Consider the following 21,645-nt stretch of genomic DNA (forward strand, 5'->3'; position numbering starts at 1 on the left):
TATAATTAGAGAAATAATAGACTAATTTTCAAAATTCAATTTTTGTTCCAACAAGCCATTAGAAAAATTGAAAAGCTTGATACAAATCCTTTGACTTTTTAATAAAATTATACTTGTGGTTACATATTTTTATATATTATTGATTAATTAGACAATTACAATTAGACAATTATACAACTTTTGGAAATAATGAATTATTGAAAAAAGATTTTGTAAGAATGAAAATTGATATGAAAACAATTAAAAAGTGAAGAATAAAATAGATAGAAATAACTTTGGATCCATCTTTTAAATCCGATCTTTGGAAAAAAAGAATCGATTATATCTAGGATTTAATTCAGATTTATATAATTTTCTATGACTTAAAATTTAGATTCATGCAACTTTTACATTAAAATCTTCAATTATACTAATAATCCCACAATAAAAATTAATTTGAGATATATTATACTATTAAGTCTCGAAAAAGTTAAGAAAATAATTGTAACTTTTTAAAATAATTCATTGTTAAAAAAATATTTGCATATATAATTGTAACATTTCTGTTTTAATTTTCTATTTGTAGAACTTAAGTCTAATTTTATTATTTACTATTTATTATTTACTATTTATTATTTTTTATTTATATAACATTCGAATAATTTTATGAGTATATATATGGATTATAAATGTGATATAAGTTCATATTTAAAAAAAATTGAAAAAATGAATAATTTATAGTTTATATAAAATATTTCATTTCTAATCTTAAAACTTTTATTTTTTTAAACTATATTTTTATTTTTTTAAATTATAGATCGTTTAAAAAAAATATTTTAAATAGAACTTAAAGTAACTGTTTTGAAGCAAATATTTTAAGATAATCATAAATCTACTTTAGGTAAACATACTTTAGAGATATCAAGGCGATTTTTATTTTTTTAAATGGAATTATATGTGCTAATCGATATATATAATTCCTTATTTCCTGCAAAAAATTTTGTAAAATCATTAGTTTAAATAGAGATAAATAGAGATTATAAATAAATTATATTTTATCTTGAATTTTATAAAACTTATCATATAAGAAACAAGATAAGAAAAGTATGAAATTATATATTATTTATTTATGTCTTATTCATTTTTTCTATTTTCAAATTCTACAAAAATTTTTTCGATAAAAATCGATTGAGTGTATTAAAAATTACTTAATTTCATTTCAAAAAACAAAGAACAGTCTGAAGTCTTTGTGAAGTATGTCTATCTAGAAAAGACTTGACCTTCGTGAAATCTTTTGAGATCAATTGAAACAGTGTAAGTCCCTTTTGAGACAGTGAAAATTCCATTTGAAATATTTTTTGAAACAACTTACAGTTTTGGAAATATATTTTGCATCTGAAGATTTAAATGGAATTATATTTTAAAATAATGGAATTCCATATGCTTTGATTAATTAAAAATTTACTTGTAAATGATGTTACATAATTTTGAAAATGGTGAAGAAAATCATTCTTCAAAATCTAAGAGAATATAATTAAAATTAACTAATAAAATTGTGGAATGTAAAAATCGATTAGATTTTTACATTGAACAACAAAATATAATTTAGAAAATAAAAAAATATAAGTATGTTAACAATAATAAATAAATATTAAAATTGACTAATAATATTTTATTTTTTATTAAACAAAATCATATTCATAGAAATAAATTTATAAAATATAAAATATTTTTGGAATAATAGAAATATAAGTTCTTAAAAATCTGGATAAAAGAAATAAATTTACATGATAAATTTTTTAAAAAATCCATATACAACGAAATGTAATTGGTAATAACCAGGCAAAAAGTGATTTCGTAAACAGTGACATGTAAAAATAAGACAAAGAAAGAAGAGTAAAATTTTTTTATTTAAAACTTCATTTTCCAATAAATTTAAAATTTGAAGTTTTTTCAAATATAAATGAAATTAACTAATTTTCAATCGGATATAATTGAATTATTAATAATAGATTAATCTATATGTGAAAAGTAAGAAATATAAAATTTTTTTATTTGAAAATTTTCAAGAAAATCAAATTTGAATATTCGTCGATTGTACAATTTATTGATTTTATATATATATATATATGTTTCAATTTCAATGTTTTAAAAGTAAAAATTCAAACAATAATATTTTATTCTATTACTTATCACTTTTGAATTATTTTCATTTTATTATTACCATATAAAATAATCTCCTATCGATAGTTCATTCATATTTAATCAGGAATTAATCAATTACATTTATATTAATTTAAAACAAGTTTTAAAAAATGCTTTACTCGATAAAAGAAAATAATATTGATCGTTCTTTTAATTCATTTTTATTTTTATATAAAATTATTTCCTTTGTTTTACTATTATCTCGTATAATAGATAATTATGAATAATATGATGTATTTGATCTTTATTACTTCCTTTCGAATGATCAATGATGCCACAAAATCAATGATTGAATCGTTTCAATATTTTCCGACAAGAAAAACGTATGTTGTGTATACATCGGTATGTCACAAATACATCTATATAAGCACATATTATTACGTACGTCTGTGTATGTAACACGAAGAAATTAAAATAGGCTTGATTTATACGAAATAAAGAGCAAGTCGATTACGTTCGAACAAACGTAGGGCGAAGCCGAGTTTGTTTAAGGCAGATCGATATTCAGGTGAAAGGAGAAGGGGGTAGGAAGAGAGAGGAGCAACCCTACCACATCGAATAGAACCTATCTTCTTACTGATATATCGTGATCGCTGAATCGACTTGCGATTTTGATACGTTTATCATTTTTCTTCCTCTTACATATGAATGTATCGAATTTCATATTAACCATTGCTTTTGTGTTTGGTTCATATGCATATATACATACATACATACATACATACATACATATATACGGATAATTAACGCTACAATAATAAATAATAAAAATAAGTAATATTGAAATGAGATTTGTTTAAAAAAATATAACATAGTAATTAAGTAATATCGTAGAAAAAGCAAAGATTAGAAATTAATAGAAAAATAAAAAGAAATGATAGTAGAAACAAGAATGGAAATGAGAACAAAAATAACAATTAAAAAACGTTTTATAAACAATTTAAAATAATCTTATGCTCACGTGGCTATTGTACGTGCAATTACAAGGTATACGTATATACACGCGCGCGCACATATACATAGATGTGCGAGCAAAGAAAGAGTGAGAGAAACGGAGGGGATGAAGGAGAAAAGAGAAGGAGAATAGAAATCGATACGGAGCTGTATCTACACCGAGCGTATGCTCGGCCAACAGGGTTCTGTGTTGTGCGACGTGATGCAGCATAGCTTGTCATGAGGTGGTAGTGTGCTGCATACAATACATGTGTTCACATGTACGTGATTTTTTTTAATGGAACGGATTATCTCATCTTTCTCGATTTTCTTTAATCTCTCCTAATTGCCGAAACAAATTCTTAATCGCGTTGTTAATGATTTTCTATCGTATCATGTAACACATGTATTATATATTTGTCCAAAATTACTGCATTTGTATTTTATTGATTTAAAATCAGTTTTATTTATCTTATTATTGATTTTAAATTAATTAGATCTATACATTATATATATATATATATATATATATTAAGTCTTTTTCTATATACTATATGTATAGTGCATTTTTGTTTATCTCTCGCTCTTTTTTTTTTCATATCAATGAGACGAATTAATAGGAAGACAATACAAATTATGATTATATTATATCCATTTTATCGTGTTAAATTTTATAATATAATTTTCTCAGAGAACATGCTTCGTTATTCACACTTTTGTTAGTTTTATTATTTTTATTAGAGAATATATTCGAATATTCTTTATTTTGCTATTTATTATTAAATTTTGTCGCATGAACCTGATATTCGAGGCTGGTAAAGATGGCGATAGCAATGGCCGTAGTCGCAAACGGCCGACAGTTATGGCCGACGACTATGAATAAGGCTTTGTGCTGCGAGTACACTGTTGAATCGACTCGCACCGAAATAAACTGGTCGAGATCCAAAAAAAGAAAAAAAGAGCAAAAAAAAAAAAAAATTAGAAAAGGAGAATAGGAAGTAGATAGAAAAAAAGATAGAAATAACATGTAGACGCATATGAAAAGAATACTGAAGATTCCAATCTTGATAATGCGATTATTTTATTCATTTTTATTTTCTATTTTGACAGCTTTATCTATTTTGATACTTACCATAATGATCAAACAATAAAAGGAAAAGAAAAAAAGAATTACCATACATACACACATTAATACATCTAAATCCTTTGGAGGATATGATATATCCAATATAACATATTTAATTCTAAAAAATGAAAAATAAATAAAAATTGGTGTATAAAAGTATTATAAGTAATTATCATTAAATTATAAGTTTACATTAATCAAAGTGAGACATAGATATAGCTCTATCTCCGTTATATAATCGTTTCGTCCTATTTCTGTCTTACTTTGTCTAACATAAGCTTACTTTACTTTATAACAACTAAATAAGCCTTAATCGATATTTTTATATAGCAACTTTTATTTTTCCTGAACTTTAAAATCAGTTTTCCAAAATATATTATATCTGAACAAGTATTCTCTAATTGGAAATAAATACCAATAAAATATATTCTAATTTTTTTCAACGATTCTCATATCGATTCTCAACAAGATATTTTTGTATCTGTTTCTAGTCTTTGGAATCAATCCTTCAAAAATATCCTAACGAATATACATTAATACCCGATATATTAAACGCAAACGTCTACCGTGGAATGTATGACGAATATCTTTAAAGGACATTGGTTCGTATCAATGAAGGATGATATATACGTTATTTGCACGGGAATAAATTCCTTCGATTGAAACTCGAATCGATATCCGATCGATTTACCGAACTTGTTTACCGAGCTAATGTCAACTCGGCCGGTCAGATAAGCCGGTCAAGAAGTGTTCGATCGATTTCCAGTTTTTTTTTTTTTTCTCTTTTTTTCCGTTTCTTTCCTCGACTCTCTCGCCTCGGCGAAATAACACCTATCCATCGTTTGCTTGCAACCCTCTGCTGTCCGGGGGACCCCATTCGGGGTCCCTCGTTCGCTCCATCCACCGCGTATCGATTAGCCGGACGGCATAGTACCGCTGTGCCGTGCCAGGGTTACTTCGCGCGGCTTTTAGGGGAAAAGAGGAGAAGAAAATGAGAGCCGGAGGGTTGGAAGAGCAAAAGGGAGTAAGAGGCGAGTGTAGAGAACGAGAAAGATATGGGGCGAGGGGGGAGGGGGGAAGTGGTTGGGATAGAAAAAGGGAACGGTGAAGGGAGAGGTATGGGGCAGAGAGCGGGGAGGTGTTACAGCTTTTAATCCCAACGGAGGACAACGTTCTATATCGACGGATTCGTTGATACCAAGTACCGGCACGATAAACGTTTTCCGCTTACTCCGGTTTTTCCAAAGTCGAAAAGCCAACGGATAGTCACTTTACACGTACACACATCGATATCACTTCGTTCGAATGTATCACGTGTACGACGAAAATTAAGTTTCACGGGAGGCAAGAAAATTGATTAGTTTGGTCTAGTTTCATACAGGGTGTCCCAGATATTTCCGTTTAGATTTATGCACAGTGTGTAGTTTGCACGGGTAAAATGTAATAACCAAATAATATAAGTGGTTTTAAATTGTAAAGATATAATATGTATGAAAAATATTATTTTTCTTCGTTTATCTAGAGATAAGATATGTATAATATTTATGTTCTCTGTATAATTACAATATATCCACAAAGATAAAATAGATGAGAGTTTACATTACTCTTCACGATTTTGTTATAACTTTTTATAGTATATAACTCCACAATAAAATATTTGGATATATGGAGTTTTTATCGAATGACATTTTAATTTCGTTCTTATATACAGTAAAGTAGTACAATATAATACAGTGGCAAAGTTTGAAAGGAAAAATTTGAAATAGTATTTGTCTTATATAATATTTCATATATTATAATTGTCTTGAATATTTTTATTAATTTGTTGTATGAAAACATGAAAATAAAATATTTAATTTTATAAATACGTATGATTTTAACAAAATATATAATTAAATAATATTTGTTAATTTAAAACTTGAAATTATATATTTTTATACAACTTGAATAATATCAATTTATCAATTGTTTTATTATAAAAAAGCAAATTATTTATTATAATCAGTTATGTTCCAATGTTAAATGTGTGAATGATTTCTTTTTACAAAAAAATTTTCTTTTCATACAATTTTTAAACGTAACATAATTAAAGGAAAAAATAATCTATTATTAATAAGAAAAATTTAAATTGCCAATATTAACATAAAAAATAAACTAAGGATTATAATCAATAATAATAATCAATTTAATACTTTAATCGCAATAATGATCATAGGAATATAATAATTAATTAATTGTATAATATTAATTATAATTATAATAATGATATGATGATAATAATAACGTGATAAAGATGTATTGAATTTGAATGAAATTTTGATTATTTTCAATAAAATTATAAATTATTTTACTGTGTTAAAAGTTTTATTAAGATATTGCTCATTTCATTCACAATAATCCAGTAAGAAATTTATATAATATTAGATGGAGACAAATTCATGTTTTTATATATTGTTCATATATTGTTTCAATTATAAACAAATATGTTATTATAAACTTATAAATTATTAAATCTAATATATGGTTTTAGTTAATTATAAATTAATTATAAAAATATTCGTCTTATATTTTCTACATTAAAATTATTTAATTTATAAAATTCAAAACTTTATATTTTTTTAAAAATTATAATAAAATAGATAGGAGATTTTAATCAATGAATGCAATATAGTATATCTAATACATGAAATTAGCATATGAAAGAAGCAATATGCTTCTTCAGATATTATAAAAAAATTAAAAAGTTTATTATTGTTTCGCTGTATTTATTAGAAGAAATAAATTAAGTCTTATTTTAAATTTCTAAAGAATATATAAAACTTTTTAACTTTATTTTGAAACTATTACTACACTATTATTTTTAACATTATTATTTATAATAACATTTGTTGTCATAGATATTTATATGACAATTTATGTCTTTATATAAAAGTTAAAGAGAATACAGAAATATTTCAAATATTTCAATATATCTTAAAAATTAAAAAAATAATAAATAATAGAATATTTTAATTAAGGAACAATATATACTGCTTTATATCCCGTTAAAAAATATCCGAATATATATTTATTTTTTTAAAAAATGTATTTTAAATTGTAAATTATCTACATAAAAAAAGTTAGTATTTTTTAGTATTTTTATGTTACATATATGATTATTAAATCTTTGCATCGAAGAATAATGTGACATCATAAAATTCAGTTGCAAATGTTAAATTACATTAATATTACATAATAACAAAAAAAATTCTTTCATTGTTTGAGAAAATGTATTTCCTGAAATCTTTTAATTTATTAATTTTATTTATACTCATCATAATATATAACGTGTCTATTTTAATCTCCGGAAGCAATTATTTTCCAAAAATATAGGTCGTTTCAAAAAAATGTTTTAAGTAAAATTTACATTGTTTCAAAAGAGAAATATTATGATAGTCACAAATCTTCCTTAAATGGACGTGCTTCCGAGATTTCAAGATTGACCTTTATTTTTTTAAATGAAATTATATAATTTTTAATAATTATTACACAATTCGTTATTTCCTACGAAATTTAAATTCCTACGAAAAAAGTAGTTTTCCTACGAAAAGCTTTTTATACCAAAAAATCATTATTTAATTAAGTTAAAAATATATTTTAACTTAAAATTCGTAAAACTTATATGAAAAAAAAGAAAAGCATAAATCGAAGTATATTCGCGAGACTTTTATATTTCATTATATCGAGTTTCATCATTTAAATTAAAATATCAATTAAATCAATTAATTAATTTTTTGATATAAATAATTTAATTTTTTTTTAAGAAAATAATTCAATTTAATTATAAAGCATAATGAATAAAATTTTTAAAGAAACAATGAGTTTGATGAATTTTGAAATTTTAAAACATTAAAAGCATATTTTGATTGGAAAAATACAAAATCTCAATATATTCACTTAAAAAAAACTATAATAATGTATATATATATATATATATATATATATATATATATATATATACATATATACATATATACATATATATACATCATATACTATAATATGATCCTTTTGAAACAATAAGCTCTATTTGATCCATTTTCTAAAGGATATATAATTTGGAAAATGTTACAATATTATGTTTAAAAATGTTACAATAAATGTTTTAAAATTAAAATGACATTCTATAAATTTAATATATAAACTTAAACTAAAGAAAAAATTTTTTTAAATTTTTCTAAAATAAATCTTTTAATAATATAAATATATGTGTACGTATATGAACAAATATACATCAATAAATCGCGTATTTTATATTTTATATTTTAATATATTTAAATATTATTTTTATAATAAATAATTTTTATTTCTAGTTTATAAGAAGAATTTTACAAAAAAATAATGAATAATTCTAATCAATTCATCTTTTGTTTCGTATATTATTAATGTTACAAATCAAACAAAAAGAAAAATATTTATAAACAATATACATAACATGTTCGCGTTTTTTTTATAAAAAAATATAAAATTTTAACAATTCGTTATAGAATTTCAATAATAATAAAAATCAATGTTTTATAAATTATTCAATAATTTTTTAATTATCTTTTGAGTAAATTAATTATTGTTTTGCTATATTAAAAAATTTTGGTTTTATATTTTATTGAAAAGATTCAGTATTAATTTGTACGTATGTTTATTTTCTGAATATTTTTGAACAATTTTCATTTTTTCAATGTAGAAGAAAGAATTTTTTAATTGTACGAAATAAAAAATTAAAATAAAATTTGATGAATATAATAAATAAAGTAAAATATTTCAACTAAATTGCAATAATGTAGTAATATTTTTCATTATCATTAAAAATATTTGCTTTGGAATAGAATTATTTTTTTTAAAGTTATAATCGTTTTATTTTAATTGCTTGATTTCATTAGATGTAATATTTTTTCATATTATTAATATTATATGATTAAATTGTAAAAATTCATAAATAAATATTATAAATTAATTAATAAATAATTAATAAACTCCAATATAAATTATTATATATATAATATTATATTATATATATATAATATTATATTATTATATATATAATATTAATTTAATAAACGAAATAATAAAATTTTTAATTAAAAAAAAATAATAAAAATTGGATTCAATACATCTTGTAACATTATTATTATCATTATTATAATTATTTATTATACAATTAATATTACTTTATAATTAAGTAATCATTTATAAAAATTATTTATTAGAATTAATTATATATATACATCAATTATTATTTCAATTATAATATTTAATTGATATAATCTATCCTTTATTTTATGTATCTATATTTAACTTTTTATATAGTCAATTCAGATTTTCCTTATGATAAATTGTCTGTTTTTTTAATATACTCTTTTCGAAATTTCTTTTTATATAATCAATTTTTACGTTAAATTTTAGCTTTGTATAAGAAAAACATTCAAATTCAATGTTAAAGCATATTCACTATAATTCATAATTTGTATTATTATAATAAAATAAGTAAAAAATCTTTATAATAATTATTAATAAATTAATTATTAATTATTAATAATATTAAAGTTAATTTTAAGTTTTAAATTATTTAATAAAAAAGGATATTACTTAATGGTATATTGATTAGAGTCTGAAAAATTTTGTAATACTTGTAAAATCGAATTATAATAATACTTACAGTCGTTATATAACATATAATGTATGTAATATGTACAAGTATTCGTATTTCAATTAGTAAAACAAATTATTATTACATAAAAAATTTTTATATTTTTATCAAATCCATTTTGAGTGATATCTTTAAATTGAAATAAAACACAAATTATTTAAAATATATTTCAGTTTTCTTAATTTTAACATAAAATCAATTTTATGACATTAATTATAATAAAATAATATCGTTTTCAGCCTTTTTTCACAAGCTCGACTTATTTTACTTAATTTTCCATTATTGTATTCCATTCTTGTATAAAGATGATTTTGTTTCGTTAATAATTTATTATAACATTTTATTATAACATTTTTTTAGCTCGTCAATCGATTTTGAATATTGATATAAATTTTTAAAAAATTCACAAGAAAAAATTTAACAAATTTAAATTGTAAATTGTTGATCTTAGTGACTATAATCATTTTTTTATAAAATTAGGCATTCATTTAATTTTTCTTTCATTGTGCATTTCTTTCTTTCGATATATGATTTATAGCATGTTGTATTTTTATATCAATAATCCAAAAAAGTTGACAAGTTGAAAAACAATATTACATTCACTATTAATGAAATTGAATCACTATTATGTGAAAATGTAATGAAAAATTAGATATAACAAATCGAGCTCATGAAAAAAGCCTAAAAGTTATTTGAATTATTTGTATTCTATAAATAAATTTTATATTAAAATAGAGAAACTGATAATTTCAAATAATTTGTGTTTTATTTCAAATTAAAAATATGACATTCAATTTGAATAACTTTATTATAAATATTATAAATTATTTTTCTCTTTATTTCTATAGGATATTTAATCAATATTATTTTCAAGAAAATACAACTCTTTTACATTTACCTTTAATCATTCTCTTTCTTTCTCTTTGAAAGATTAATTAATTGATTATTGATTGCTCGTCTTTTTATTACCTATTAATAAATTTGTCATATGTGTATATGTAATACTTCAATTCCTTCTTAGAGACCAATATCAGTTTACACATGTAATGGATATTAATTTTTGATTTTCCGTATTGTATACGAAATTTTTTTGTTTTCAACAAAGATTCTTCTGTATAATAGCTTCTGTCTTGCTAAATCAGCTAGCTAAATCAGTAGCTAAATCACAACTTTTAATAACAATAAGAGATCACAAATATTAATTTGAAAAATGATATTTAGCATTTATTATAGTTTTAATACAATTAGATTATAATATTTTACAAAAATAATCCTCTCTAATTAATTCTCTAATTAATTTAACAATTGAACAAAAAAGAATTTGATGATACTTTGCAATAATTGTGTTAATTTTTCTTAATTTACATAAATTATAATATAAAAAATCACTATGTTTAATTTGAATTTTTTAAAACTGGACCATAAAAAATTAAAAAACATTGATACCACGAAATATATATATATGTAAAATAAATGTAAAATATAATATATATATTACATATTATATTAGATATTATAATGAAAATTTATTGTGATCGAATTTTTTTTCAAATAGCAATAATAAACATATTAATATATATTATGTATAAATATATATATATTTATTTATTTATATGTATAAATTAATTGAAAGTCAAAAGAAGTTTTCATTTAAAGATTTATACATAAAGTATTTTGTACATTTCCGATCAAACTATAAGTCAAATATAATAAGAAAATTTAATCAATTCTCAAAATGTTGGTAGAATGTTATTCTAATATGTGAAGATAAATAAAAAATACAGAATAAAGTTTTTTAATTTTAATAAAAAAAATAATTTTCGAGAAAATTAAATTTAAAAATTCATCGAGTATTCGAATATCCGATTACTTCTTTTCAATTTCAAAAAATTTGAATGAAAATATTTTATTTTACATTTTTTAATTTCGCATTCATTTTCGTAAAATGAGCTTTTATCAATAATCCATTCCTATCCAATCGGGAATTAGTCATATTCTCCGACGTTTGACACGTTTTCAATTAGAATTTTTCTCAAAAATGAAGGCTAAAACGAAAAAAATGTCATTTTTCCGATTTATTTTTACACATGAAATTACCTGCTATCCAATTACACCATTAATATAGAAGAAAAAGAAAGAGAGAACGAGACGTGGAAAGTATGCCTTTATTGATTACATATATATATAGATATGGTACATATTCAAACATTAATCCATTGATTGTACGTGACAAGATTCAAGTCTGTCTTTTGTTCATATTAGATTCAAAAGATTCAGACCTTTTTCTAGCATTGTGTTTATGGTAACCTAACTTCCGTTCCCATTCTTCCATAACTTGCAGTATAGTGTAAGTCTTAGCTGGAAGGTCATGAGAATATAAGAAAATGCACTCCAAGAATAATATCATACGTCGGAGAATGAGGATGCAAAGAACATATCTACGTAGAAATAAGAATATACCCTTTATGTAGAAATAATGAAAGATTTAACATAATCCGTCTTCATGTGCATATATATTTATATATTTACATATATATGTATATGTATGTCAAATTACATACATCTAAGATACGTATATATTGCGTGTAGACAGAAAATATGACGACAGAAAAAGAAAGAATCTTTATTTCTTTTTTTTTCTTTTTTAAGAGAGAGAGAATAAAGTTAACAAATTCTTGTCACATGTACTTATACAGAGTATCTCATTTTAATTTTTAGATGCAATTAATTTTAAAATTATAGGTTGTTTAAAAAAATGTTTAAAGTAAAACTGTTAAAAATAAAACTGTAAAAAATAGATTTTATGGTGGTCATAAATCTTCAGATTTTAAGATGTTTATTTTTTTTTTAAACAATCATTTTTAATTTTAATTTTAATCATTTTAATTTTAATTCTAATTGTTGTTTCCTATATATTAAAATCATTTGTATCAAAATCATTATTTTAGAAAATATTTTAACTTAAATTTTATAAAATGTATATAAAAGATAAGAATATGAATATGAATGTATTTTTTAATATAGAAGTATATATACATATATATATATATATATATATACTATATTATAATAAGTTTATCAAAATATAATAAATATTAAAATATATTAAATATTATAAACTAATTATTATAAACTAATCACTTTTCTATATATAGAGTGTTAATATGAAACAAATTAATATTATTATTAAGCAAACACAAGAATTATAAAAATATTGGTTGAAATTTACGAGTATGTTTAAAAAATAATAAAATTATTATTTCAAAAAATGTAGAAATTTTCTTTTATGAAAAATTTATATTATCTTCTTCGAAATAAAATTCTTGAGAAGCTGTACGAGCAAAGGTGTTATTCTCCTTAGTAACAACTGAAACACTGAAATTATTTTCAGATGATCGGTTACAATCTTCTAGATAATGATCCAAAATGACAACTCTTGATTTTTGGAAAGAAAAAAAATTCATACAGATTTAAATTATAAAAAATTGATGAATCATAAAAATATATTTGATGAAATTTAATTAACAAAATTCGCATTGTTGATGCTATTCTTGATGCTATTCTTTTATTTATATGCTCTTATAAAAATTATTGTTTTATTATTTATTTATATTGTTTATTTCAATCAAATTGAAATTAATATTAGAACATTTACATTCTAAATAATAAAATAACATTTGTATTAAGAACTGGAATTTTTTTCTTTTTGGAATCATTATTTTTTAAATATTTACTTTTCGTATTTATATATTTATTAAATTAAAAGCAAACATTGAAATTTTCCGAATTAGACGAAGAAAAATAATAGAGTGCAACAGTGTGATGAAATTAATGTCTCTATTTTGCTTTATTTAATTTCAATTGCTTATAATTTAATAAATAAATTTTAATTTTTGTATATATTTTGTATATTGTTATTTTTATATTTGATTTGATTTCTAAAAATAAAATTTTTAGATGAATCTTCCATGAATATATTAACTATTCTGTAAATAGCTTAATACTTTTTTATGATTAGAACTGAAAAACATTCTATAAAAAAATTCAAAATTGATGTATATTACGAATAATAAAAAAATATTATGTTTTTTTATCGTCTAAGTTATGGATAAATATTCATTTTCAATCGAATTTGATGTAAATAAAATATTTATTTTTCGTTTAATTGAAATGCAATACCGTCAAAGATAACAGTGTTTTATTTTTAATTTTTTTTATTTTTTAGAAATTGAGTTTTTTTTATAGGTGATGTTATAATACATTTTAACATCATATATTATATATTATATTTTAGGTAAGAATGTTAAAGTTAAAACTTTTTATTTAAAATATTATTATTTTATTATAATATTAAAATAATTAAAATATTATTTTATTATATTTCAATGAAATATTTAAAATAGTAGCTATATATTTAATATCAAAAAAAAAATATATATATATATATATATAAATTTATATTTTTTCATGTAACTTTTGCTAAAGGAAAATTTTTTTTGCGTAATCTTTATCATTCGAAGAAATAAAAATAATTATTTCTATGTATAGTGAATAACGAAAATATTCTGATCCTAATTCGAGTAATACAAGAAAAGTAAATTTAATTACGAATATTTTAGATATTATTTGAATTTTATATATTTATATATATATATTAATATTATTATTTGAATATATTGGATATTGGATTTGAATTTAAATTATCAAACTACAATAACAGTTTTGTATAGATTGATATTTGTAGATATAGATTTTATACATATTTTGTATGGATATTTTTATGCAATAAATCATGGAATAAGTAAAATACAATAAAAATTAAAGAAACTAAAGAATAAATTCTAAAATAATAATTATAATAAAATATAGAATACAATATTAAAAAAAAAAATTTTTTAAATTATTTAAACCAAATATTTCATAAAATTTATAAAATAACAATTTGTATTGAGGCCAAAAATTTTTTATTTTTTTCAATCTATTTCGATACTACAAGATATTTCATTATTTGTAATAAAATTGAATAAGAGATTTTTTATGAAAAAATAAAAATCAAAAAGGAAGAATAATATTTTTTCATATAAAGTTTCATTTTTTGAGAAAAGTGAAGTGAGTTTGAAAATTTATTGAATATACTAATTAATTTTAAGATTCGCATTGTCACATTTTTATTTTTGCTTGCTATATGTATTCATGAATATGAATAATGTTATTATTTATTTTCATCAATGCTATTCATCATTGTTGCTTTCATGTTATAATATTACATATGGAATAATTTCATAAATTTTTTTTTTATTATCTATAATCTATGCAATTTATCACACAATGATATTAGCATAAACTATATTAATATTGGCATGACTACATTCAGAGTATATACGTATAATATATAATTATAATATATAATAAAAAAAAATACATATAATATATAATAGTAAAAAATACATATAATATATAATTATTTAATTTATCTATGATAGATATAAAAAGTAATTTTATAAATAAGAATAATATATTGCTTTTTATGTTCCAATTAAATTTCTTTATTAACATAGAAACTATTTATAATTTTGACTATGATACTACATAATTATACTCTTTAACTAAACTATTATGTAATGTTCGTAATTTCAAATGTTTAATTTTTTGAAAAAATAATGTTTGTTTTTAATTCTTCGACACTTTTCCTTGTTGTTTTTGAAATATTTTTGACTCAATAAAATCCTATAAAAAGAAAATAAATGGTAAATCCAATTCGAAACTTATATTTAATACACGATAAGTTTTCTTGATTTTCTTGAAAACAAAGTTTTCGAAACTTTTTCCACATGGACAAATTTTATTTCTTCTTTTCGACCTATTTTTTGAGATATCATCTTCTTGGTTGCAAAGCTCGGGAAAATAGATTTTTGAAATAATATTTACATAAGAAGATAGTATTTCAAATATGTATATATATATTCATATCAATTCATATAAGTATTGTTTTGAAATAAATATTTATTTCATTGAAATATAAGAAAATAGTATTTTAAACAATAAAATTTAGAATAAACAATTTTTTAATTTTAAGATTTTATATTTTATTACTTTATAATTTACTGAAATTACATTATTATATATAAGAAGATTTATAAAATTTCAATTTATATATTTACATGAACTAAACATAAGATTTTTAATTTCTATATTTAATTTTATTTCTGTACTTTTATTTCTTTTTTTCTATCCATTATTTTTTATTTTCATTTTTTGAGTATAAATATTTACTCATGATTTGAAGCATTAAATGAAATAGTATTTTCAAATAGCAATTCAAATTTCACGTTGCTTATGAAAATATTTTGTTTTAAACGATTTTAAATTTTTTCCAGTTCTATTCGATTAATACATATCACAAATAACACACATAGAACGCTACTGTATCTCAATTGCAAAACATTTTTGCTGGTTTATACATATATATTTATTTTAGATATAGAAACCTACAAAGTTACATCAGCATCTGAATATTTTCGTTACTGTATCTATCTTGAAAATCTATTTTCCCCTGCTTATTTATTTTACGAAAAAGAATATAATATTTTGAATCGATTCGAAATATCTTATTTCGTTTTCTTTCGTGAAGGAAAACATATTTGCACGATTTGGCACGAAATGAAGCGTGTTATCATCTTTTGTCACGAAACTAATATGTTCCAAGGAAAAATAGCGTATTTCGTTTACAGTGATAAAAAGGAATACATTTGGAAAGTTGCCTATAAAAGAAACATATTTCGGTTGATTACACATTTCGTTTATAACAAGAAAAAGAATTATAATTGAATGGTTGGCGATGAAATCTGTTGTAATCACAATTTGATTTGTTTGTAATGTATGTGTATAAGAATATGGTGTTTCAATTCTTGCCACAAATGCCAATTATCCAAATATGATCTTTGTTACTATTATATATAAAATATATAAGAGATGAAATATATTTAAATCTTTTCTTTAGTAAAATATATTGTTGATAGTAAAATTTATTTTTTTATGTATTTTTCATAATCATATATCGAAACAATTTTAATTTCAATTATTTAATTGTTAAAAAAAAATAAAAATATTACTCAAAATATAAAATAAAATCTTTGATGAATTGATGAATTTTTACATATTATAAATTTTTTATAATAAATTGCTATTTACTTATCTATTTATTTATCTATCTAATTTTTCATAAAATAGATATTATTAATATAAATATTTAATATTATTAATACTTGTAATCTTTTATCATGTAATCCAATAAAATTTTTATTCTGTTAACTTCTAAATTAATTATTATATTTCTTAATGATATTTCTTAATGCTTTCTATAATTAAAAAAAAAAAAAAATAAATTAAATTATTTTGTAGAATAATATTTTCACAAATATTTTCCAATTTGAAGAAAAAATATAATAATTTATAAAGACACAAAACAAAATAAAGATAAATTGTTTCATGCTTCTCTTTTTTAAAAAAAGTTCTAAAAAATTCATTCAATTATTCAACAATTAAAATAGCTAACTAGGTTCTTAACTTACGCACATATATAAGTATATATTTATTTGTTCATACAAGTAATCAAATTGTAATTGACCGCTCGGTATATTTTTTTCCTTCCTAACCTACACACAGATCTTTCTATAGATTTACACGTTTCAAGTGGTAAAGAGTAAATGCTGTTGAAACAACGGCTCCATTCAGTTCGAATGGTATAGTAGGTATTTCCGGCGTGGACAGCTAAGTTTGCAATGCACAGTCTGAGAGTCGCGGCGCATACAAACGCTTATCGCAACATACAATCTACGAACACCGATAGATATCGAACAGCCACAATTTTCATCCATATTCGCGTTTATATTTGTATTTATGTTATTACCCGAATTTTATTTCTATTTTTTCAACTTTTTATTTTAATTTACACAAAATTGCTTTAAAAATATCGAAAAAGAAAAGTAAATAGTACAAAAAATATTAGATATTCTTTTTATAAATGCAACGGTGTATGTGCAATTAATAATTATTTTTTTAGATAAAAATGTATATTTTTTTTTAAATATAGATCAATTTTTTCGCCATTTTACGTAAAAAATTATTGAATAATGAAAAATATAAAAAATGATTAATCCTCGAGATAGTTTAACTTGTATTAAACTTGATATGCGAAAAATAAAGAAAGCAGAATAGACAAATATTACATATTTCTTATCTTTTATATTATAAATGAAATAAAATTTGAATTAAAATATCTCCTAAATTAATTTTTTTTCATATTATCTCTATTTTTTTTTTTTTTTTAATAAAATAAAAAGACGACTCTTCGACTTATGCAAAAGAATATATTTTTTCATTTAAAAAAAAATATAATTGTTGATTGCACATGCATTATTAATACTGTATTAATAATGCTTTTATGAAACAATTTAAATTACCATATAACTTTTTATTATCAAAATTATGTTTTATATGTTTATATCTTATATAAAATATTTGTATAAATTTGAAATTCTATAAATTTCTAAATGAAATTTAGTTATACATATTGAAAAAAAGAACTTTTTATGCAATATAAAATTAATTGACTATATGCATCCTTTTTGATATTCTTTTGCATCCATGTAAGCATCATAGGGGTAGTAATCAGACATATTCCTTCACTCCCGTATGCACGTAGTATAAATCCCGTTTCTACCCAGTATGCGATGTACCTCTGTGATATATGTGCGTGAGTACGTCCAACTGCCACGCCTACCGACACTACGGTTTAATTGAGTAATCGAGTACCCTCACGACGTTGCCTGAACCAGGAGGAGAGTCACTTTCGACTCGTATTCCCCTCCTCTTTCCTATCAATCCTCTTGTATATTCCCACTCCCTCCCTTGATTTTTCCTATCACTGGTCACTTTAGTTCACATTAGTTTATTCGAGAAAATTAATAATATAAAGAAATATTGTCCTCTTTATTTAAAATTTTTTTTAAATTTTATCTAGAATTAGAAATTAATTATAAGAATTAAAATTCTTATTTTTCTATTTAAGTAAGATAAAAAAGGCCTATATGTTTTTTAGGAATGTAAAATCAGACCTAATTTATTTTTTCTAACAAAGTTAAAGAATGTTATAAAAAGATATTAAATTGAAAATACAACTTGAAGTATTTCAAATGCATTTTTTAAAATTTTGAATAAAATTATAAAGTTTATATGCTTTTTAAAAATCTAAAATTTATTCTTTCTAATAAGGATATCACAGAGAAAATATTAAATTGAAAATATATTAAAATATCTCAGTTGAAAGTAAATTGAAAATGTGTTGAAATATTTCAATTTCTATGCATTTTTTAATTTTTAGATGAAGTTAAAAAGCCCTGTATATTTTTCAAGAATTTACAATTAAGTTTAATTTATTTTTCACAAGACATCATAGAGAAAATATTTAATTAAAAATATATTGAAATATTTCAATTAAAAATACGTTGAAAATATCTCAAGTTTTATACGTTTTTGAATACGCATATGAATAAAGTTAGAAAGTTTTGTATAATCTTTAGAAATTTAGAATCAATTTAATTTTTTTTCTAATAAGGATGTCATACAGAAAATAAAAAAAAATTTTATTTTCATATATTTCAAAATGCAGAGCAAAATAAAATAATGAAAAAAGACATTTTATTGTTACATATAAGATAAGATAACAAAACTTTACATTAAACTTAGAAATCTAATAATATTTTTGCAAGTGTGATAATGTTATTTGGAAAAGTGATAACGCAAAGAAGCAAAGAAATTATCAAACGAATATACCTATGTTATAATAAAATTCAAATTAAAAAAAAGAAATTAGAAGAAATATACTAGCCGTAAGATCGGGTAGCGTGTGACGTGAATTGTATCGCTCGTCCGGCTTAGGGAAATCAGGGACTCCATGTGACAGGAACCAGACAGAAACGATGCAATTTAAATGTTAAGCGAACGGTCACGGTATCGTATAGGCAGGTACCATACGTAACGCGTATTTTACCAAGATAGAGTGTGCGTGTTAACGGGATTTCGTGAATTCAAATGCGACAGTTAAATCGAATCTGCTGTCGTATAAACTTCTTCCCCTCTTCCTTTCTTCTGTCGAAATTGGTCAAAGACATTAACTTCATGAACGTGGAGAATCACGATGGACCGGATCTATTAATGGGTTTAAGATACATGTATGAGAATCTTCAATACCAAACGGATATCTAAAAAGAACAGCGTAATGCCTATGACATCGATTTAAAAAAAAAAAAATTACAAGAAAAATGGTTACTATGTTGATATGTATGTAACATTTAATATTATACATTTGTATAATATTTACTTATAATTATATACACATAATTTGTTAAAATTTTGGAATTACTTTTTCAATTGCAACTGCGTTGAATTTTTTTTTTTATTATAAACTAGCGCTTACTAATAATAATTTCATTTATATCGATATTTCACGAAAAAAGTTTTAAGTTTTAAAGTTACAACATTCTAACCTAACATGAGGTTATGTTCTTGCATTTATGGAACATATTATCGATTCGAATCTTTGGCCAGTAGAATATGCATAGTATGTATGTTTAGAGATAAATATTAATTACCTCAGCTAAGAGGTAACAACTTTGTCTGGTCTCCGATGGTTGTCTATCGAATAGTCACACGAGGGCACGAACGCTGCACACTCGTGTCTATTTATATCGAATCCGTGGGCATACCGGACCAGACTGGCGCGTCGCAAGCAACTCTGCTGCACCGACAATTCCTGCGTCAACACGTAGACAATCTTAAACATTTCAAATTTTCTTATGAATTTACACTCGTCCACTCAAAATCATTAAAATAATTGTAACGAGAGGAATGAGTTCTAAGTAGAAAGGAAACAATCAATCTACGCACAAGTACTTATTCTCCGTACTTGCATAGTCCGTGCTTCCCAACCTTTTTCGGTTAACGATACATTTTAAAATTTGTTAGGTTTTTTTATGATATTTTTAAAATAATGATAATTTAATAATGATATTTTTAAAATGATTTTTAAAATAAAAATTTTAATGTATTTTAAACTATAACACATTTTTTATATTTGTTATAATTTATTATTTATTTAAAAAGGAAAAAGTATTTAAAAAATAGATCGCTAAATAATTATAATAATTTGATTTGCACATCTAATAACATAGATTTTCATTAACATTTCGATCTAATTAACATAGACACAAACAATTATATTTAAGCAATAATGATTTTTAATTGATGCATCAATTCATGAATTAGATTTTTAACTACGAATATTATTTATGAAATATTAATAAATATTATATATATATATATATATATATTTAGATATTTAGATATTTAGATATTTAAATAAATAGATTTAAATAGATACATAGTTTATAAAGTTTAATAAAATTTTCGCGATACATTGGCATGTCGTGACATTAGTTGTACATATTATATATATATCTATCTATATTCAAGATCGCCCATTACATATCAATTCAATCAATAAAAATAAATAGACAAAATTGTAATCGATAAATTTATAAATGATAACATAACATTAATACATATATACAAATTGATATTTAAATTATTGTAGATAAAATAGATTTCTTAATAAAACTTTTAAAATAATAAAATAGTTAGGTAATTTTATCCAAAATAA

At 21.6% G+C, this 21,645-nt stretch overlaps 1 protein-coding gene across 1 annotated transcript in view; it reads left to right on the forward strand.

Annotated features, from left to right (window-relative positions):
• LOC122717645 (roundabout homolog 2-like) overlaps positions 1-21,645 on the forward strand; it is a 46,519-nt gene that overhangs the window by 10,575 nt on the left and 14,299 nt on the right. The gene's annotated exons all lie outside the window — the stretch shown is intronic.

This window comes from Apis laboriosa, unplaced genomic scaffold (genome assembly GCF_014066325.1).
Source record: "Apis laboriosa isolate Shangri-la unplaced genomic scaffold, ASM1406632v1 scaffold56_cov145, whole genome shotgun sequence".
NCBI lineage: Eukaryota > Metazoa > Arthropoda > Insecta > Hymenoptera > Apidae > Apis > Apis laboriosa.